Source organism: Amblyomma maculatum, chromosome 4, assembly GCF_055883805.1.
Source record: "Amblyomma maculatum isolate TAMU_Amacu chromosome 4, ASM5588380v1, whole genome shotgun sequence".
In the NCBI taxonomy this organism is placed as follows: Eukaryota; Metazoa; Arthropoda; class Arachnida; order Ixodida; family Ixodidae; genus Amblyomma; species Amblyomma maculatum.
In genome coordinates this window covers 33543654-33566367 of record NC_139347.1, presented here as the reverse complement: position 1 = coordinate 33566367, position 22714 = coordinate 33543654, and the positions used below count along the sequence as shown (strand labels likewise).

Sequence of the window (22714 nt, the reverse complement as noted above, 5' to 3'; positions counted from 1 at the left end):
ACACACTCCCCCACGAGGTGTCGCCGCTGCTCTTATAACGCCCGATGGTGAAAAATCAACATATGAAGCCGCAATTGCGCGTCCTTTTCCTTATAAATGAAAGAAAAATTGCACTGTAGACTTATAGACTGACGTCTGGTAACCGCCGAAAATAAAATATTTAACGCATATTGCAAGGAATTGCTCAAACTGCACCATACCTTAGAATTTTCGTCCGCAATATGTGTTGCTTAAAGCGCGGTCAAAGAATAGGGCTTCGAATCGTAGACGACACTTGGGTAAGATCATTCTTCATAGGATCATTTCTGTAGGATGATCGCCGAGTCGCAAGTCGCGATTTCGGTACACACCCAACCACGATGATGAGTTGAGGGTCTTCGCCTGAGCGCGAAGTCGGTTTTCGGACTTAGTTTGTCCTTAACCATTGATGACCGTGCCTCTAGACTTGCTAGTCTGGTGGGTGGACGAAGATCCAGTCTGAGTGGTTGGTTGTGCTAGACTTTCCAAAATTAGAACCTTTAGACCTCCTTCAGCGTTTCATGCTGCCGTGTTAGGAATGCAGTTGAAGTACAGTGCTGTACAGTGTAGTGTAGTACTGTACATTGTAGCACAGTTCGTAGTCCAACTTAAAGGCTGTTCACAGGTCAGAGTAGTTTTTACATCCCGCTTAATTGCTTCTTGAGCCAAAGAAAGTTGTAAATATTATGTACTCTGAGGCTAAGTGGGATTTCATCATGTTGTAAAGGGGTCCCTATTAAAGTATACAGTTTGACAGGGTCAGGCACCGCGTTTTTGCCAACGAAGCCGGGATTTCCTTCCGATGAAGATTTTATACTCCACCAGTTAAACTCACAGCGGCGTCAGCCGTGCGGCGTGTTTCGTACTCCTTTCTTCGCGCCATGTCTCATTCACGCATATCTACAGGATGTTCCACGTAACTTGAACCAAGGATTTAAATAAACCGCCGCCTGTAGCTGCCTGAGACCAACGATATTGTTTGTCGTCATGTAGTGCTCCTTACAGCATCTTTTATATTACTTTCTATTACCTAATTAACTGAGATAATTGTGCAAAATCTCTGCTATTCGCTTTATGACCAAGTGTACTCCGTTAAACTGCATATAGGGTTGAGGTACCACCGACCCAGTTTTTTTTTTTTTATAGGTGAAAGCTTCAGACTACGCCAGGTATAGTTCGAGCCGTTCGGGATGGTCTTCACCTTCGTGACATTGGCAGATACTGCGCCTTTCCTTTCTTATAAACCAATTTACAATGGAAACGAAACTTTCACTACGCTAGGTAAACCAATCATGAATCAGTCACCTGTCATTGATAGCCAATCACATCATATATGGTTAATTCATGATATTTTTCCTTCTGTAGCCGTATAGCTGCGCTTAGGTGGATGGCAACGAGTAATCCCTCCCTTCTTACACTATCTACTGGGGATCGCTGATACGTAACGAGTTTCTGATAGAATTGTTTCTGCTTACAGCCCCGTGTAGCAGCCGGCGCTGGTATATATGGCGCAGCAGCTCATTCGATCTCGTACTCTAGCTCCGCTGCTAAAGCGTCACTGAAGTAAAACCTTCTTTTTTCTATGAGACAACTGAATATAGACTAAGTCAGTTCCCGAATAGGAAATTTACTATAGCCCTGATCATTTCCAAAGCGCCGTCCACTGCGGCTTCGATGCACAGCAATGTAGGCCTAGCGACGACCAGGGCGTAGAGCACGACCAGAGCGCTGTCTTCCGCCGCTCTCGAGGGCAGCACTTTTGCGGTAAGCACGCGGCATACGGGGCGGCAAGCGTTGCGAATTGGCGTCAGGCATGTTTCAACGATCATTTGCACCGAGCAAACGATCCGGCGATTATCGATAGGGTCTGTAGCTTACTGCCCGCCTTCAGGTGATACTCGAAGGTTGAATAAAAGCAGCGTCGGACACTGCCTACTTCAGGTGTTGCCCTTGGCACTTGCTTCAGTACGCAAAGTGTACGGTGTTGATCGGCCATCTCGGGCGCTTTTCGTATCCAGGCGTACGCGCTCACCGTATACCATTTCGTAAACAAACGCCACCGACAGCCGCCAATTACCTTAATTAATTGTGTATAATCGTAATAAACAGGTTAGTTACAAGGCAACGCAAGACATGAATATAAATATAAAAGCTGCTTTCGTTCACAGCGAAGTAACTTTCGCAAGATATTGAATGCGCACCAAAATTTGCGCATGTACGTTTTGGTCATGCAGCATCGCATAGAAAAAATGGCATTGAATTTAATAAATATATTTTGTTGGAAATGCAATTAACTGGCCGATGAACAAATAACCGTATAAAACAGCAGCGTCAGAGAAATTGTCTCAGTATCATTTGTAATGCACAATTATGTATCTTGAAATTGTCTACGCAAAACTTCGGCGCCCGAAGTTCATTCACAGTCTCTTCCTTCTGTTCACGAGTTTCACATGTTCAAGGTTGTTTGTGAAGAAGGCTCCCTTGGTTACTGGTCACCCTCATGGCAGCCACTTCCTCTCGCTATTTGGCGAACAGCGAGCTCAACCGCATCGACTCCCACAGGTCGTCGTACTGGTCGAACAAGTGCATCATGATGATGGCCGGCACGGCCCATGCATGCAAGCGAAATGTCGTTGTATAAGCACGCGCCTATAGCAATTTGACATTGTTATTAACTTTATATAATGAAGTTCAACACGGTTCTACACGGTACGGTTCTACAGAGATAGGACTTCTAGCCAGTCCGCCGTGTCTAATATAAGCTAATCTAAGCCCAATGATCAGGAATGAGTGAAAGCAATTAAGAACTGCCACAGCTGTTAACTGTCACCACCAGGTTGCACCATTTATTCTGGCTACACGCATAATTTCATGCCTTGTATTCTTCCCTCGCCTAACAAATAAGCGTATCTTGGTTCCACTCGGCGAGAATCAAAGGCAAGCAGAGATAGTGGTGGTGAAGTTCTGGGCGCAGGATCGCTTCTTCATTTCCTTGGTAAGGAAGATATTTCGCGAGAAGTCAACTGCCAACACTTATCTATTAGGAAAAACGCAGAGAATAAAAAGCAATTCCAGCGACAGAACCGTATAGCGCACTTTCTAGAAAGGCCCCTTGTAAAGGAGCATTGCTTGTAAAACTGAACCTGCGTGACAAGTGGAGATGCACCGCACGCAGAGGAAGTTTGTGTAGAGTAACAGCGATTGCGATTGCACCGGCTCTAGATGCACGGTCATGGCCGCTGGGTTTTTTGGTGCTATGGGGAACTTTATAACTGATTTTTTTTTTCACCAATTAAGGAGTAAGTTAAGAAACTTGCTGTCCAAAAACTTAGAAAATAAATCAAAGTGCTTTTGGCGTTACCATCAGTGGATAACTTCGGCTCAATCCCTGCGAAAGGATACAATCTTCATTACGAGGTTGGTCATGTGGCGACGAAAAACATCCGCAAATCCACGTTATAACAAAGGGATAAATAGTGTACGCCACAAATTGGACCAGCGCGTCAGCAGCACTGGGTGAACTATATATGATTGATGATGGGCATATATTTCAGTGGTCACCATTTAAAGAGTTGAGATAATAAAGTAGTGCGTTTCACTTTTTATTTATAGTTGAGCAGGTAGGCCGTCATTGCACCCACCACCGTTTCGATTGTGGGCGACGACTGTTTTCGACGAGCGTCTTTCTCTCTTTCTCTCCCTCTTCCTTTTCTTCTCTATTTTCTCTTCTGTGCACGGTGCAGTGGTAAGACGCCCGACTACTGTGCCGGAGTACCCGGGTTCGAACCCGACCTCGGCGGCTTCGTTTCGATGGAGGCGAAACGAAGAGGCGTCCGTGTGCTGTGCGATGTCAGCGCACGTTAAAGATCCCCAGGTGGTCGAAATTACTCCGTAGCCCTCCACTACGGCTCCTCTTTCTCTCTTTCCACTTTCACTCCCATCTTCCTCCCTTCCCTTACGGCGCGGTTGCGGTGTCCACAGAAAACAAGTGAGACAGTTACCGCGCCTTTCCCTTCCTATAAATAAATCAGTTTAAATAAATCAGTGGTAAGACGCCCGGCTACTGTGCCGGAGTACCCGGGTTCGAACCCGACCTCGGCGGCTGCGTTTCGATGGAGGCGAAACGAAGAGGCGTCCGTGTGCTGTGCGATGTCAGCGCACGTTAAAGATCCCCAGGTGGTCGAAATTACTCTGTAGCCCTCCACTGCGGCTCCTCTTTCTCTCTTTCCACTTTCACTCCCACCTTCCTCCCTTCCCTTACGGCGCGGTTGCGGTGTCCACAGAAAACAAGTGAGACAGTTACCGCGCCTTTCCCTTCCTATAAATAAATCAGTTAAGCAGCGGAGGTGGCTCAGCCAGTAGCAGGCCCGTGCATTTTCTTTTCCTTCTTCCTACAGTCGCAACAACAACTACAAATTAGAGTTGCGTGTAGCGTTTCGTGACGTATATACTGGCACCACAAGCAAATCATTGCAGGAACGCGCGCGTTCTATCGACTGTTCCCACTGTATTATTGACTATTGTATAAACATCGCACCCACGATCGTCTGTGGTTTCAAATGTACGTTCAAGGTACCAAATAAACTCTTTGCTATGCCGGCACGTATAGCCGGGACTGCATCGAAACTCTGTACAAGGATGAAAATAATGTGCGCTGTCGAATCATTCGAATAAACGAATGCAGTCCAGAAACACTGTTTTATAGAAGCACTTCTCCATGCCCTTCGCAATTTTTCATTTCCCTAAACATTATTTGGAACAAACTTTATCGTCTTTTGTGAAACTCTGCGTTATGGTGAAGGCAACGTTCTTAGATATATCTAAAAGAACGTTGAGTGAAGGTGATTGCGAAAAACATCTGTGTGCTGCCCGATGCCATAGCGCCTCAGGAGCTCTGCGCGTACAAAAATTATTCCGAATCATTTATTGCGGAGTCTGCAACAGCTAATTTGCAGCGTCAAAAATGACTAGATGCAATATTTTTGCGGGTGAAGAGCGATAAAGAAGTGGCGCGTTCGTTTGTGGAAGGTCAAGGAAAATGTGTCGAACTGGACCTGCATTGCATGGCTCTCTCTAAAAAACAACATACATACATACATACATACATACATACATACATACATACATACATACATACATACATACATACATACATACATACATACATACATACATACATACATACATACATACATACATACATACATACATACATATAAATATATATATTTATTTAAATTTATATATTGAACCCTCTGTTGTAAATATATTTCGCCCTGTTACTATATTATGCCAGAAATTTAAAACTCGTGGGCGATTCACAAATGAATCTTCATAACCGCGTGGTGCGCTATGCCTTGCATAAGAGCCTTATTGAAGTGTCCGTAATTAGTAGTGCAACAAAATTATGCAATTTTTTTTAAATGGTTTTGAAAGCTTAGGTAGAGGAGAATAGGTGGACAAAGTTTAAAAATATCAAAAAGGTTTTTATTGTCCTGAGATTTCATCGTTTGCTGTTTCCTTGAAATTAGCTCGGCCGTATCTATGTATTGAAACGTTATATAAATATGAGCTTTCGCTGTTTGCCTAACAACTTTGCTGAGAACATATTGTAGAATTATTTCTGATCTGCCATAAACCCTTTTTGAAATAAAGGCATGCAAAGTAGGTAAAATTTCGTTTCCTGTGCTGAATTGAAGAAATTTGATAAAAGCGTCTACACTACCCAGAAAAGCGAAAATTAACCTAATACAAATGAAACATACATACATTTAGTCAGACAATTTTCAACTTCCTAACTTTAACACATTTTATGTAATTCGTAATCAAAGTTGGCCAAAACAGCAAAGAAGATAAGCGCGACATTCCACCTCTTTGAGGCATTATTAATTCCCTGTGCCTCGAAAATATTTTTGGCAGCAAAACCTATTGTGGATCTCTTCTTGCCAGTCATAATGCAACAATATAAAGAATCTTTAAATAAATATAAAAGGTCGACTGATCATCCTTTGTTCGATCTTACGTGGAAACACCGAGTATATGGATTGCTGGTGGCAATTTCTGAGCTGTACAGTGTGATCCTGATGGAGACCCTTATGGTCAGAATTTTCGAGAAAGGCTGCATATATAGGCTTTTCATAGGCTTTTTTTCTAAGTGCACCAGATATAGGGAAAATATGCTAGGATGGACATGTAAAGTCTGTGGAAATAAATTGTAGGGGTTTTTGTTTTAGTTAGCCAAAAGAATGAATATTTGACATTGAAAGAAATTTTGTAGGACACTACACTCTGTCATGGACATTTCTTGACTCCTGTATTAATTCATTTTTATTCTCGATTGATAACTGTGAATCACTGAAAGATGAAATTCCATTCCAGCGCTGTGGTGCGCTACTACACTGCGATGCAGACTTGCATTGCAAGCTGTAACAATAGATACACTAGCATTTTTTTTTTTTCATTACTACCCTACCAAGCTTTTACTGAATTATCTCGATGCGCTCATATATGTACGGATCAGGCAAAATCAACGTCTGCAGGTTCTTCGCTCAAACCGAACTAGGAAAATAAACTTCGCTCACAAAAAAAAAAAAAAACTTAGCTGTGATTTAGCTTGTGGTTAAACCTGGAGTTACGCGAGAGCGATCTGCGTGGCTACGCTTAGCTTCGGCTTGAAAGTAAAGACATGGCTTTTGCACATAGTAGTTTACTCTATGGTTTCAGCTTTATCTATGCCATAGGGGAATCAATTCACGTATGAGCACCCTTTTCCTCTCGTCGTTGACCGTTATCATTCGGGCGTATGAGACTTCTAGTGGTATGACGCTTCGTCTCTGCGTCGAACTCCGGGGCACACCGCCCTCCCAATGTTCGAACAAACTTTGTGTCCCAGTAACCTGCTGTTGTCATTCGCCTCTACCAATTACAGAGTTATCTGTCTTCTTCTTCTTTTTTCTTCTGACAGGCACGTGCTCTTCGGACAGGCACGGACAGGTATGGCGAAATGGCGAGACTGTGGCCAATTTAGCTCTCGCTAAAGAAAAAAAAAAAGGGGGGGGGGGGGGGGGGGGGCAGAACGGAAGTTGAGTACCCGAAGGTGGTGGTGGTGGTGTAAAACTTTATTTAGTGGAGCCGCGAAATACTCGTTACAAGGGCTGGGCCGGCTCCTGATCACGGGTGGTGGCCAGCAGGCAGTGCCTGACGGCGACCGCTTCAGCCCAGGCGACCAGTCTCCTTTGTGGAGCCGGTTCTGAGCTGGAGACCGCGATCTCCCAAGCCTCGTTGTCCGTAAGGCGCCATTCGGCCGGTGGTTGAAACTCCGGGCATCTGAACATAATATGTTCGAATGTAGCTCTCGGGGCCTCGCAGAGGGAACATACGGACTGATGAGTAGAGGGGGAGAAGAGTGCCAGCAGTGCTGGGGAGGGAAAGGTGCGGGCTAGAAGGTGTCTCCATGTTATTTGTTGTGGTTTAGTTAAGGAGGGGTGTGGGGGAGGGTAGTGAAATCTTTCAGACCGGTAGTGTACTGTAATGTCGTTGTAGGTGATCAGCCGATCTCTGGCACTGCCTAGGTCCTCGGTATCTGTTGCTCGGTCGACGTATGCTCGAGCAGCAGAATTGGCCGCTTCGTTACCGGGGTTGCCGGAATGGGCTGGTACCCAGACAAGGTCTATGGGTCGGGGCGTTTGAACGTTGGTAGTTAAGATTTTGTGTGAGGCAGCATGTAGCTGGCCTCGGGCGAAATTTTGTATGGCAGTTTTAGAATCGCTGAGGATAAGGGTGGCAGTGGAAGAGACTATCGCGATGGCTATAGCGGATTCTTCCGCTTCTACGGACGTTCGGGTCATGATAGAGGCTAATGTGATGTGTTCGAAGCGGCTGGATACCGCGCATATCGCATAAGCTGAGCGGTGTGGATATTCTGCGGCGTCCACGTAGACCGTGTCGGGTTCGTTCGCATGTGCTATGTGTAGAGCACGTGCTCTCGCTTTCCGTCTGGCCTGGTTATGAAGGGGATGCATGTTTTTCGGAAGTGGGTGGACAGTGAGGTGATCGCGGACTGCCTTTGGAACTGCATAAGTTTCTACTGGAGGGGCATCTAACGGTCTAAGTTGGAGAAAGGAAAGAATGTGGCGACCAGTTGGGGTAGTGGAGAGCCGTCCTAGTTGGGCGATGCGGTGGGCTTCCACCAGTTCGCTGAGGGTGTTATGAACTCCCATGCCTAAGAGTCGATAGGTTGGGGTGCGCTTAGGTAAGCCGAGAGCTGCCTTATAAGCGTGTCTGATGAGAGCATCCACCTTGTCGGTCTCTGTTTTTGTTAGATATAAATATGGAATCGAGTAAAGAATACGGCTTATAATAAATGCCTGTACTAAGCGTCTAAGGTCATGCTCGCGCATTCCACAGTGCTTGTTGGCTATACGTTTGATTAGGCGGGTGATCTGATGTGTTGTGTTAGTCAGTCTGGAGAGTGTATCCGTGTTAAGGCCGTTGTCTTGTATGAACATACCTAGTATTCGAAGTTTGTGAACTTGTGGTACTGGCTGACCATCTACGGTGATGAGCATAGGGGGTTGGGGGTGTTTCCGCGGGCTTGGGTGGAGTATCAGGAGCTCGGATTTGGTGGAGGAACATGCAAGGCCTATTGAAGCTGCGCATCTTGACACCATGTCTGCCCCCTCCTGAAGAGTTTCTTCCATGCTACCTACATTCCCAGTGGTGGTCCACAGGGTGATATCATCTGCATATAGAGAATGGGAGAGGTTTGGGATCTGTGACAGCTTTTTAGCCATGGGGATGAGTGTGATGTTAAATAAAAAGGGGGAAAGGACTGATCCCTGCGGGGTGCCTCTATTACCCAGGGTAAAAGTGGGGGATTTTAGGGGACCGAACCGAATTTCTGCTGTGCGATCCCGGAGAAATGCTGAAATGTAGGCATGTGTTCGGTTTCCCACATTCAGAGTGGATAGTGCATCCAATATAGAGGAGTGATAGACATTGTCAAATGCCTTTTGCAAGTCTAGAGCCAGCAATGCTCTTGTGCGTTTGCAGTGTCGGGGATGGAGAATTTCTTCTGATATCTGTAGCATGACATCTTGGGTGCATAGGTGGCTGCGGAAACCCAGCATTGTGTGAGGAAAAAGGTCGCGGGTTTGCATGTGTGTATGTAGCCGATTCAAGACAACGTGTTCAAAAAGTTTACCAAGACATGAAGTTAGCGAAATGGGCCTAAGGTTTGAAAGAGTGAGCGGTTTGCCGGGTTTAGGTATAAAGGTAACCTGAGCGTGTGTCCACTCTGAGGGAAGCGTTCCCTCTTGCCAGTGTTTGTTAAAGAGTTCTGTTATTGCCTGGATGGAGTTTTCATCGAGGTTTCTAAGTGTTTTGTTCGTGACCTGATCGGCTCCTGGAGCAGACGTAGTGCAGAGTTGGAGCATGGCTGCTCTGACTTCATACTTTGTGATGTCTTCGTCTAGCTCATGGTTTTGGGTTCCAAGGTACTGTGGTAAGGGTGTCTTCGGTGTGGTTGTGAGGTATGTATCTTTTAAGGATTGAATAATGTTGTCGTTGTCCATGTCTATGCCATGGATAAGACGCGTCACATTTTTCTGCTGTACATTCTTGGCGTGATCGGGTTCAAGAAGGCATCGTAGCAACCGCCACGTGTCCTTAAGTCCTAGGTTTCCAGCAAGGCGGTCGCATACTTGACCCCATTGCTGGTGACTGAGCTGTGCCGCGTGCGTCTCCATTTCCCTTATGAGAGCGGAGATGCGGAGCTTCAGGGCGCGATTGTGTTTGTTTTTAAGCCATCGCTTCTGTAAGCTCGAGTGAGCTTCCCACATATGGAGTAATCGGCTGTCAATCACCTCCGAGGATTGTGTGCACGGCATTTCCGATGTGGCCATGTTCACGTCCTTGTTGAGGTTAGCCAGCCAATTTGTAAGGTGGTCTATCTGCTTCGGGGCCGCGGTACGAAGATCGCGAAAGCGATCCCAGTTGGTGATTTTGAGTTTCCTCTTTACACGGGGGGTTATGGAGGATAGTGAGAAAGAGGTCTCAATTATATAGTGATCGCTACCAAGAGAGGTTTGCGTGTTTGTCCAATAGCATTGTGTTATGTTTTTCGTGAGTGTAAGATCGGGGGTGGTGTTGTTCTGTACACTGTTGCCGATGCGAGTGTACTGTTGTGTATCATTGACAAGGGTTATGCCCTCATTTTGGAGAAGTGTCCAGAGTCGGGCGCCTTTACTGCAAGTCGTTTTGTATCCCCATGTGATATGGCGGGCATTAAAGTCTCCTGCAACTATCAATGGTTGGTTAGCGCTGATTTGAAGGGCTTTTTTCATGGCCGCCATTAGAGGAGCAGTTTTTCCTTTCGGGGGGCTGTAGATATTCAGAATGAATAGACTCGTTCCTTTCCGCTCTTTGGGAAGCAGCTCTATAAAATGGAAGTAGATATCTGCAACGTCCATGTTATGATCAGTTGCTGTGTAGTTGCGGTGAACCAGCGTCGCCACTCTGTACTGAGTACAGTTTGTTGGTGTATGAGGAGTGTAATTGAGCAGTTTTATAGGGGAGTTTGTTTCCTGCAGTGCGATTACCACTGGTGTTTCATCGGCCGGAAGGGATTGAATGTAGAGCTGCAGATTACTACGCTTGGAACGAAAGCCTCTGCAGTTCCACTGCCACACCTTAATGTCCTGTCGACGTCCTGCCATCTTGGGGCTGAGAATCGGGTGGGATCATTTGAGATACTGTGGTAGAGAGTAGCTTTTCTAGAGCAGTTTGAATCTGGATCTGTTGCTGCTGCATCTGCTGCTCGAGCATCGCTATCCGCGCGTCTACTCCAGCTGCCCATGCGTTCGTGCTGGTGGTCATAGATTCAAATTTTTCCGCAAGCTTCTCTTCGAGTAAAGCTATGGAGGCGACCAGATCAGGCTTTTGGGAGTCGACCGCTGTAGGAATGTCTTGGTGAGGTGCCTTCCGTTTGGCGGGTGTGTGAGTTTTAGTAGTAGATGCTGTGTTGTTGCATGTGGGAGGAGGAGGCGGAAGTGGGGTGGAACGACCTGGGAGGGGAGTTGAAGAACTTTCCATTCCCTCTGCGGGGGAGAGCCTGTGAATTAGCGTTTGCATTTGCTGAGTGAGCTTTGCAATATGATCATTGAGTTTTTTTATTTGATCATTCTGTTGCTGAATTTGCTTGCCCTGAGTTTCTAGCTTTTCTTTAAGTTGCTTATTTTCTCGGACAAGGGAGGAAGATCGTGGGCCCCAGCTCACCTTATTTTCCGGCGGAGGCTGGTCGGTCAGGGGCGGGAAAGATGGCGAGCGGTTCTTGGCGTTGGTGGAAGCGGCGGACGCGGCGGACCGGGAGCGGACGCGGTTAGTGGAACTCGTCCGGTGCTTGCTTCGGGATTGCCGGGTTGTTTGCTCGGCATCTGCACCAGCTGTCGAGCGTGTCAGTCTCTTGTTGCCCGGTCTGTTGAATCGCTCCGAGCAATCGCGGGAGCCCGTAAAATGGGGGCCGCCGCATAGAATGCACTGGGGTGGACACGTTGGAGGGTCGGTCGGTACATGGGTCTCCCCACATCGTTGGCATAAGTCCTTTTTGGGTGCCGTGCACACGTCGCTGCGATGTCCCGGACGACGGCAGTTGAAGCAGGCTTCTGCTTTGGCGATGAATGGATGGCAGTGGTAGACCGCTCCATAGAAGCGCAGCTGTTTAGGTACTGATCCTAACTGGAAAGGCATTATAAGCCGCACGAAGTGGCTCAGAAGCAAACTCCCTGGGCTCTATACAATTTTGACAGACTGTACTTGTTTCAGTTAAAAAAAAAGAACATACATACATACATACATACATACATACATACATACATACATACATACATACATACATACATACATACATACATACATACATACATACATACATACATACATACATACATACATACATACATACATACATACATACATACATACATACATACATACATACTTTTTTCATCATAAGGATGACCTAAGGCGCTGTGGTGAGCAGATGTGGACTTAAAACAAAAAAAAATTGTTTCAATTATGATTTAGTTACACGCTCCCCCACGAGGTGTCGCCACTGCTCTTGCAACGCCCGATGTTGAAAAATCAATTTATGAGCCTGCAATTGCGCGTCTTTTTCCTTATAACTGAAAGAAAATTGCACTTTAGACTTAAAAATTGACGTCTGGTAGCCTTCGAAAATAAAATTTTCCACGCATATTGCAAGGCTTTGCTCAAACTGCACTATACATTGCAATTTCCTTTCGCTACAGTTGTTGCTTAAAGCATAGTCAAAAAATAGGGCTTCGAATCGTAGACGAAACTTGGGCAAGGTCATTCTTCGTAGGATCATTTCTATAGGATGATCGCCGAGTCGCAAGTCGCGATTTCGGTACACACCCAGCCACGATGAGGAGTTGAGGCTACCCGGCTCTTGTCCGTAACCATTGATGACCGTTCCCCTAGGCTTTTTGGCCCGGTGGGAGGGCGAAGGTCCAGTCTGAGTGGTTGGTTGTGTTACATATCTGAAAATTAGAAGCATTACATCTCCTATAGAATTACGCTGCCGTGTTTGGAATTCACGGTTTATCATTCCTGTACGCTTTGTAGTACAGCTACAGTGTACAGTTCCGTTGTGGTGTGCCGACCAGAGCGAAGCTTGGTGAAACCAGCCTTTTTTTTTTTTTTTTTCACATTCCGCTCAACTGGTTCATAAACCAAGATAAAGTTGCAAATATTTACTTTTGAATCGAAATGGGTATCATCTAATTGTGAAGGGGTCCGCAAACAAGGTATATAGTTTTCTTCTACCAATATACCTATGACGTGCCATTTTTTCCGGCTCTTGAAGCAAGCCCGCGAAATATAAAAAAAAAATATGTCACGTGAATGCGCCCATACATTATAAAAACGAGCCTTCCTTGGAATTAGGCAGCTTGAGCTTTTCTGTTTGTTTTCTGTTTTGTTTTTTTCGTCAGTCTCTGACAGCTCGATAAATTCTCCGTCCGAGATTGCTGTCGGTGACCTGCCCAGCGCTGATCGCGGTTAGGGCTTTGTGTTCCGGCAGAATGTGCTATCCTGATAGTGGCGTCTATCAGGCGCTCATTTCGAGACAGACCGTTGTCACGTGGTATATTTATTTTTATATTTCGTGGGCTTGCTTCAAAGCAGATTAATAAAAATTAGCTGTGGTTCAGCTTGTGAGCCCCGCCGGGGTGGTGCAGTGGTAAGACGCCCGACTACTGTGCCGGAGTTCCCGGGTTCGAACCCGACCGCGGCGGCTGCGTTTCGATGGAGGCGAAACGAAGAGGCGTCCGTGTGCTGTGCGATGTCAGCGCACGTTAAAGATCCCCAGGTGGTCGAAATTACTCCGTAGCCCTCCACTACGGCACCCCTTTCTCTCTTTCCACTTTCATTCCCACCTTCCTCCCTTCCCTTACGGCGCGGTTCGGGTGTCCACAGAGCAAGTGTGACAGTTACTGCGCCTTTCCCTTCCTGTGAACCAATTTATTATTATTATTATTAGCTTGTGATTAAACCTGAAATTACGCGAGAGCAATCTATTAATAATGAACATAAATAATTGGTTCACAGGAAGGGGAAGGCGCAGTATCTGTCACACTTGCTATGTGAACACCTGAACCGCGCCGTAAGGGAAGGAAGGAAGGTGGGAGTGAAAGTGGAAACAGAGAAAGGGGAGCCGTAGTGTAGGGCTACGGAGTAATTTCGACCACCTAGGGATCTTTAACGTGCGCTGACATCGCACAGCACACGGACGCCAGTTCGTTTCGCCTCCGTCGAAACGCAGCCGCCGTGGTCAGGTTCGAACCCGGGAACTCCGGACAGTGGTCGGGCGTCTTACCACTGCCCCACCCCTGCGGGGCCGAGAGCAATCTGCATGGGTGCGCTTATGTTCGGCTTGAAAGTATCCATAGTATCCTACTCTATGGTTTCAGCTTCACGTACGAGCACCCCTTACTTCTCGTCTTTGACTATTCTCATTAGGGTGCGACTTCTAGTGGTATGACATTGTCTTTACGTCGAACTTCGGGGCACACCGCCGTCACAAAGTTCTAACGAACCTTCTGTCCTAGCAACTTGCTGTTGTACGCCTCTACCAACTACCAAGTTGTCATTTTCTTTCTTTCTTCTTCTTCTTCGTTTCCTTCTTTTCTTCCTCTTTTCTTCTCCTTCTTCGGACAGGCGCGGACATGCACGGTGAAATGGCGAGACTGGGGCGTTCAAGTGTGGGATTGCAGATGGCAGGAACGCTAGGCAAGAACACATTTCGCAGAATCTCACGGAATATGACACATCTCGCGCACAGATCTTTCCACTTTCTCTCACACCTTCCTCTCTCCCTCCACGACGCGGTTAAGGTGTCCACAAAAAATTGTGACAGATATATGCGCCTTTCCATCTCCTGTGAACCAATTATTTTGTAGCGAGAGCTACATTGGCCGCAAAGTCGCATTTTCGTTGTGGGGTGGCTGCTCCTGGCACGGGGCTGGAACTAGTAGCTCACCGCCGCTTAATTGAGGCGGGGACTGTTATGCTGTAGGAAAAACTGATCGATTAATAAGAAGGGAAAGGCGCGGTAACTGTCTCACTTGTTTTCTGTGGACACCTCAACCGCGCCGTGAGGGAAGGGAGGAAGGCGGGAGTGAAAGTGGTAAGAGAGAAAGAGGAGCCGTAGTGGAGGGCTACGGAGTAATTTCGACCACCTGGGGATCTTTAACTTGCGTTGACATCGCACAACACACGGACGCCTCTTCGGTTCGCCTCCATCGAAACGCAGCCGCCGAGGTCGGGTTCGAACCCGGGTACTCCAGCACAGTAGTCGGGCGTCTTACCACTGCACCACCCCAGCAGGGCGTGCTGTAGGTAGTGCTGTAGGAAGGAAAATAAAATGCACGGGCCTGCTACTGGCTCTGTAGCTGAGCAGCTGAGCCACTTCCGCTGCCTCGTGCGGAGAGAAGAAAAAATTAGAGCACTGCAGAATCTACATTGGAGTAATGCGAAATCACGGATGCTGCTGTTGGTTGCTTCTGGTTGCTTCTAGTAGCTTAATTCACTTCTTGTTTGCAAATTTAAATGGGCCTTATACGCCTTATATGCATCATCCAGCATACCGTAAGGCTGCGCCCAGACTACTGCGAGGAGCCGAGCCACAGCCCCATTTATCCTCCTAGCGTGACGTCACAAACAGCTAGCGCCCTTTGTCGGCTGCGACACAGTGCCGTGTATGGACTCGCCGTCACCATTCGATGGCGCGAGCTGGGGCCCCGTCTCTCGGTCTGGCGTGACGTGACACAGTGGGGCAGTGGTAAGACGTCCGACTTCTGTGCCGGAGTACCCGGATTCGAACCCGACCTCGGCGGCTGCGTTTCGATGGAGGCGAAACGAAGAGGCGTCCGTGTGCAGTGCGATCCTCCACTACGGCTCCTCTTTCTCTCTTTCCACTTTCACTCTCACCTTCCTCCCTTCTCTTACGGCGCGGTTGAGGTGTCCATAGAAAACAAGTGAGACAGTTACCGCGCATTTCCCTTCCTATAAATGAATCAATCAGTTCAGGCGTCTGCGGAACAAGTGTGACAGATACTGCGCCTTTCCTTTCCTGTTAAGCATCACTAAAGCTGCGATAGCACTGATCATTTCCAAAGCGCCGTTCACTGCGGCTTCGATACGAAGCAATGTAGGCCTAGCGACGACCAGGGCCACAGCCTCTCGATGGAAGCGCATTAGTGCGCTTCCATCGAGCGGCCGTGCCAGGGCGTAGAGCACGAGCAGAGCGCTGAAGTTCCGCCGCTCTCGATGGCAGACCTCTGCGGTAAACGCGCAACATTCGTTGCGGCAAGCCTTGCGAATTTGTCGTCTACCTTCTCGATGAGGCTCGCGTCGGGCATGTTTCAACGGGCATTTGCGCCGAGCAAATGCGAAGGTCGATGGGGGCTGTAGTTTACTGCGCGCCTTCAGGTGATATTCGACAGTTAAATAAAAGCAGCCTCGGACGGTACGCTATAGACACTGCCTACTTCAGGTGTTGCTCTTGGCACTTGCTTCAGTGCGCAAAGTGTATACGGTGTTGAAACCGGCCAACTCGGGCGCTTTTCGTATCCAAGCGTATACGCTCACCGTATACCCTTTCGTAAAGAAACGCCGCCGATACAGCCGCCAAATACCTTAATTAATTTTGTATAATCGTAATCAACAGATTAGTTAAAAGGCAACGCAAGACATGAATATAAATTTAAAAGCTGCTTTCGTTCACAGCGCAGTCATTTTCGCAAGATATTGAATGCGCACCAAAATTTGTGCATGTAAGTTTTTGGTCATGCAGCATCGCGTAGAAAAAATGGCATTGAACTGAGCAAATATCTTCCTGTGGGAATGACATTAACATACCGATGAACAAATGAACGTATAAAACAGCAGCGTCAGACAAATTGTCTCAGTATCATTTGTAATAGACAATTATGCATCTTGAAAATGGAATGTATGGTCTACGCAGAATATTGACGCCCGAAGTTTGTTCGCAGTCTCTCCATCCAGTTCATGAGGTTCACGTCTTCAAAGCCGTTTGTGAAGGAGGGTCTCTTGGTTACTGGTCACCCTCATGGCAGCCACTTCCTCTCGCTGTCTGGCGAGCAGCGAGTTCAACCGCATCGACTCCCACAGGTCGTCGTACTGGTCGAACAAGCGCATCATGATGACGGCCTGCACGCGCCATGCATGCAAGCGAAATGTCGTTGTATGAGCACGCGCTTATAGCAATTTTACATTGTTATTAACCTTATATAATGAAACCTATAATACGTTTCTACACAGGTAGGACTTCTACTTTAATATAGGCTAATCGAAGTGCAATGATCCGGAACGAGTGAAGCAGCAATTAAGAACTGCCACAGCTGTTAACTGTCACCACCAGGTAGCACCATTTATCCTGGCTACACGCATATTTTGATGCCCTGTATTCTTCACTCGCCTAACAAATAAGCGTATCTTGGTTCCACTTGGCGAGAATCAAAAGGAAGCAGCGATATTGGTGGTGAAGTTCAGGGCACAGGATCGCTTCTTCATTTCCCAAGTAAGAAAGATTTTTTGGTGAGAACTGAGCTGCCAACATTTATCTTTTAGAAAAAGCGTGGATAATGAAAAGCAATTCCAGCGACAGAGCCGTATAGCGCACTTTCTAGAAAGGCCACTGGGAAAGGAGCATCTTTTTTTTCTTTTTGTATCCATGCAGCCTGCGAGATAAATGTAGATGTACTGCAGACAGGGATTGCGATTGCACCAGCTCTAGATGCACGGTCATGGCCGCTGGGTTTTTTTATGCTATGAGGAACTTTACAATCGATTTTCTTTTTTTTTTTGCGCCAATTAAGGAGTAAGTTAAGAAACCTGCTGTCCAAAAACTTAGGAATACATCTGAGTGCTTTTTGTGTCGCCATCAATGGCGAACTTCGGCTCAACCCCTGCGAATGATACAATCTTCATTACGAGGTTTGTCATTTTGCGATTAAAACCATCCGCACATCCATGTTATGACAAAGGGATAAATAGTGACCCTATAGCTACGGCACAAATTTGCCCAGTGTTTCAGCAGCACTGGGTGAACTGTATATGACTTTGAGGGGCTTATACCTCACTGGTCACCATTTAAAGAGTTGAGATCTCTTGAGGGGCAAAGTCGCTTTCACCTTTAGTTGCATCCGACTATATAGCGTTGGAATATATAGAAGCTATTTACAAGCGGTCTGGAAACCGCACGCACAATTTCGCCCCCATTTTCCTTCACTCAGCGTACCCCCCCCCCCCATAAGCCCAATGACACCACATATTAATGAATAGGAAGTTCTGCGCTACATAAAACGCGAAGACCTTACAATTATTATATAAGGTCCGCGTAGTAATGAGCAAACGGCATGCAAACGATAAGCCGGGTGTTGGCGACGCTGGTATCTATAGTATTCGGCGGATATTAAGTAGCTTATGCTCAGCAGTTTCTATTTCAATTTCTGTAATTCGTCCCTCTTTAACGTATATCGGAAAACTCAACTGAGCCTTTCAACATGTACGTGCGAATCAACAGTCGAATTATATTTCCTCTGCCATACCGGTCCAGCAAAGCAATATGCGTAACTTCATTTTGTGCGTAATATACACCGCTCGCGACAGATAGGGTGATATTACTGACCCAAAAAGCACTGAGGTAATTTGAGCATATGTGCATGACGTCATCCCTCACGATGGATTTAAGCTGCGAAAAGATGTCAAACGATAGCGGGTTTGTCCAAGAATCCATATACTATCAAAAGCGAGCACGGTCGGGAAAGCGTTATTGAGCACATTACTCATGCGAAAACCTTATAGTATCCGCATCAGTGTCGTGTTATCTCTTTATGTGCAATCTGAAATATTCAGAAGCGAACCTCTTTCACTAGGACTGATATTTGGGCCATTAATATTTCAGTCCAAGTGAAAAGGTTTTGTACAGTTTCATGTCTTCCACTGACCGATTTTGTCCGCTCGTAGGTAAGCGGATTAAAAACAAGTTATTCATCGCTAAATGAAAGACACGGACATATGAAAAAATACACACAACAGGCGCTGTTCTGTGTCCGTGTCTTCTATAACTTGTTTCTAAACCATGCTTCACCAACTAACCCAGCAACGTGTTTTGTTTACTTAAGCAGAGCTTACCTTAAACCCGGTCACCAGGCAGTTGATTATGGAGAATCCCACGTACCTTGACACCTGCGATAGTTCAAACAATAAACCGCTATATGCACTATACGGGTGACACTGTATTCCGGCGTCACTCAAGTGTCGGATGTCCTCTAGTCATCAACAGCGATGTATATCGATCGCTACGCCAGGCACGTAGTCGCCTGAGGATAGTGCACATTAACGTGGGCACATTGCAGAACAAGCTAATGACGCCAGAAGGCCGACTTTGGAATGGATGGCGCGCATATCCGCACTGTCAGTGATAAGTCAGCATACACGTGAAAAGTGCGGTTAGTGGCACTGTTCTCAAAGTTGTGAGGCCTGTCGCATTTTAGCACAAGTTTAGTGTTTGCGAACGAGCCATATAGGCTGTCGCGTATGTTTTAATTAGCAGCTGTTGTGAAGTTGAACAGTTGCCATTTACTGCGAATGCAGCAGTGTAGGACCATTATGACAAAACGCCGGCACCGTTGTAGTAAGAGAGAGTGGGGAGAGCGATGCATGGAGAAAAGAGAGTCGGCAACGAAATTGGAGAAAAAGGGGGAGGTGGAGGGGGATTCAGAGAAGGAAGAGAGGAAATTGTACGAAACTCATAGTTATCAATGGAAACGCTCGAGACAGGAACAGGTCTCGGGGTACATTAATGAACCGCCGCGGCCCAAGCGGAGCGGAGTAGAACCAAAAACTTTCCGAAAGTTGGAGCCGTTCTCCTCTCGTCCTGGAAAATCGAGGGCAGGTGTACGATATCCGACCCCATCTTGACCGCCATAGATTCCTAGGCACCTACATGGTGCACTTGGTGCTCTGAACAACCGCGGCTGAGGCAACTGAAGTTGTTTTATTGGTTTGAATGTCCGCCCATCGTTTTTCTTTTTTTTTTTTATTTTAACAGAAACAGCGAGCGGGGTTCAGAGGAACACGAAAGATCAGCACATGACAAAACCGCACGCGTCAAAATCGTGCGCGCACGCACGTACGCACCCAGCACGCCCACTCACACACACAATCGGAGGCCTGCTTCATATACGCGTAGTTATATTACGCGGTTCGATATGGCAACGACGTCCGCGGCCCACATCTGTCTGTGTGGGATTTGTAATTATTGAGGGAACGGTAATCCGAGGCTTTGAAGGTAACATGCAGCTCGGTAGCTCCGCACACTGTCAATGCTTCTCTCAGACCGCGTTGCACCCGTTTCCATCTTCGGCCGGCGCTCATAAGCCAGGCAAACCAGGCACTCTCTGAGCATGTGAAGACGCCCTTCGACGAAGAATTTAAGCTGCACCGTTTCCCATCCAAGAGCGGATTACCTTAAATCGCCCGGAAGTGAGGTGGCTCGTCAGATGATCGCAAAAGATACCACAGCTCGAACATGAAGGCCAGTGAAAGCACCCGCGTGTCATATCATGATAGCAACTTGTTCCGGCATTTAACAGAGTGCAAGGCGACATGATTTCCCAAAGCAAGTCTTGGAAAGTATTTAGTTTTCTTGTGCATGCCGAAAGGTGTTTTCCTTAAATCATATTCTGTGAGCGTGTTTAATTCCGAAGGAAACGAATAATCTTCATATTTCTAAGACAACCACGCAAATCTGAGCTTAGTTTTCATGAAAAGTTATATAGGTGCGAGCCGGTAGCAATGACGCACAGCCAAGTTTGAGATAAACAAGAAAGTGCCACTTACTGTGTGAGCGCGGTATTCAGGGTTTTCGAAGTGTCCAGTCATGTAGAGAAGCTCCTTTATCTAGAATAAAGGGGTAGCATTTTGCAGTATAGACGCAGCGCTTTCTTAGCGACCCATACTTAAGCGCATGCACGACACAGGCAAGCTGGAGTTCCATTCATAATTTGCGACTCCGCTCGTCACCTATAGCAGGCTGTGCACGGGCGTGCGGCATTTGTTGTTCATTGTAGTTGATCCCTCGCACGCACCGACATAACTGGCAACAAGTGCTCAGTCACTGGACGGGTGCCTAAAGGTTTCGCTAAAGCAGCATGCGAGTGCCCAAGATCATTTAGCTGATTTCTGTTAAATAAAATGAGAATTTCATTCCGCTGAAGCTGTGCGATGGGCGCTCTTCGTCTTGAAATCGTAGAAATTGTGCGTTTTCGCATGCACGCACAAAGACACTGCCACATTCAAATATAATATCTGAAAAATAGTTCCGAAGAAAACTTCGCGCTCAGTTCAGATGCCTCGACCACCGCCTATCCGGGCGGTCTCTCTGAGAGACAGAGCGAATATATTCATGCAGGGCGACTATAACAGACCCCTTGCCCTATAGTTAGCTGCGTGTGTGCATGCAAGGACTTACATCCCATAAATGAACCGTGTCGTAGGGCGAAAATGTCAACACGTAGATCTCGGCCGTGCGACAGATGCCCGACGCTATGGTAAGCGCCACGGAACCGCCCAAGAACATGGCCAAAGCATCGCGAACGTCCTGCATGCGCAATGACAATGTAACATACAATGGTGGCATGTACAGAAAAGTCGAGACATTGTTAATTACTATCGTTAATCACATTATATAACTGGTCAATGAACAGCATTGCGGTGTCTCCATGCGCAGATTTTTCCTATCACTGTTTCTATGGACATTGTTCAGATACACCGTAAATATGTCATGACTCGTGAGACGAAGTATACTGCATGCTTTCTGCTGAACTCTGTCGCTTGAAATTCATTGCACATGGACACCGGACGTTCACAGGATGTGGATTGGATTTAGGAATTTGCGCAGTTCAAGACCGGTTTGTTTGAATTAAGCGGTCGCTATTAATTGCCTGCTTTTGCTGCTCAGCTCACAGGAAGCAAATCGGCATCAACGAGTTCGATTGATTAAAAGCTTGCATGGGATCGTTTCAATTCGTGCGGTTCCTTTATCTCATCACAGTCTTCCGACATTCACGATTTAATTAGCGCAATTAACGCCAAGAGGTGAAGCTACCCACATGATATACGTATACCATAAGTGCGTTTACATTAGATATATTTAGCTTTCTTGGGACGTATTACTGTTGACGTATACCACGCAGGCGCAGTGGCCGCGTTTGCACCCACCCCTTTCAATGCGCGGGCGCTCTGATACGGCAAACCGGTATACGTCTACACTAGTACGTCTACGGCAAGATTAATATCTCTATGAATTGCAGTTTTCGTACACAAAAGGGCTCCAAATACTCACGTAACATACTCGGTTGATGAGCCACCGACTTCGCGACTTTATAATCCCGTTGGTAAATGACTGCACAGAAATAGAAGTGAATGGCGGGATGAGCGCTTTGCTCGAGTTGCCTAATGCATGGGCGTAGATTTCCAAATAATTGCTGTGTATATATACGCCACTGCCCTCTTCCTCCTCCTTCGTCCGTAACAATATATATATATATATATATATATATATATATATATATATATATATATATATATATATATATATATATATATATATATATATATATATATATATATATATATATATATATATATATACACACAGCAATTATTTGGAAATCTACGCCATTATATATTATATCTCACATGCGCAGTTTCACGCCGTAAAGGTAGCGTGTTGTTTTTTGTGAGCCGAGACACAACAAAATCGTAAGCCTATAAGAAAAGGAGGTGACCGTCTCCCTGTCTGGCCTTTCCCCTCCCCTCTCCCTCCAACTTCGTTCACCCTATTCACTTCTCATTGCGCTATATATATATATTTTTTTTTCTGTTACTAATGTTACAGAGTGTATTATGAATGTTGGACTGCGGTGCGTGATGTTACTGAGCACCTAGATTACTACGCCGAGAAGGCGTTACTTAGAAAACGCTTACCATCACCAGGGCGGTGAGTGACATGGCGTCGACGAATACGTTGACGATGTTGAGGGCGGTTCGTATGGAATAGAAGGTTATGCTACCTGTAAGTAAAGGGACA

The 22714-nt window shown here is 46.4% G+C and overlaps 2 long non-coding RNA genes, 1 other non-coding gene and 1 pseudogene across 3 annotated transcripts; 2 read left to right on the top strand and 2 right to left on the bottom strand.

Moving 5' to 3' along the window:
* The first annotated feature begins 280 nt into the window (after nucleotides 1–280).
* LOC146190661 (small nucleolar RNA U3) lies at nucleotides 281–486 on the top strand. Its single transcript, XR_014707100.1, has one exon. It is a non-coding gene; the product is annotated as a small nucleolar RNA U3 (small nucleolar RNA).
* An 11894-nt stretch (nucleotides 487–12380) lies between these two features.
* On the top strand, nucleotides 12381–12559 carry LOC146190660 (small nucleolar RNA U3; annotated as a pseudogene).
* Nucleotides 12560–16552: 3993 nt separating this feature from the next.
* Nucleotides 16553–20562, bottom strand: LOC146190659 (uncharacterized). Its single transcript, XR_014706327.1, has 3 exons — nucleotides 20464–20562; nucleotides 18754–18807; nucleotides 16553–16767 (listed from the first exon to the last, which is right to left on the bottom strand). It is a non-coding gene; the product is annotated as an uncharacterized LOC146190659 (long non-coding RNA).
* A 400-nt stretch (nucleotides 20563–20962) lies between these two features.
* On the bottom strand, nucleotides 20963–22714 carry LOC146190658 (uncharacterized). The gene is made up of 4 exons (XR_014706511.1): nucleotides 22612–22714; nucleotides 21968–22027; nucleotides 21095–21223; nucleotides 20963–21004 (listed from the first exon to the last, which is right to left on the bottom strand). It is a non-coding gene; the product is annotated as an uncharacterized LOC146190658 (long non-coding RNA).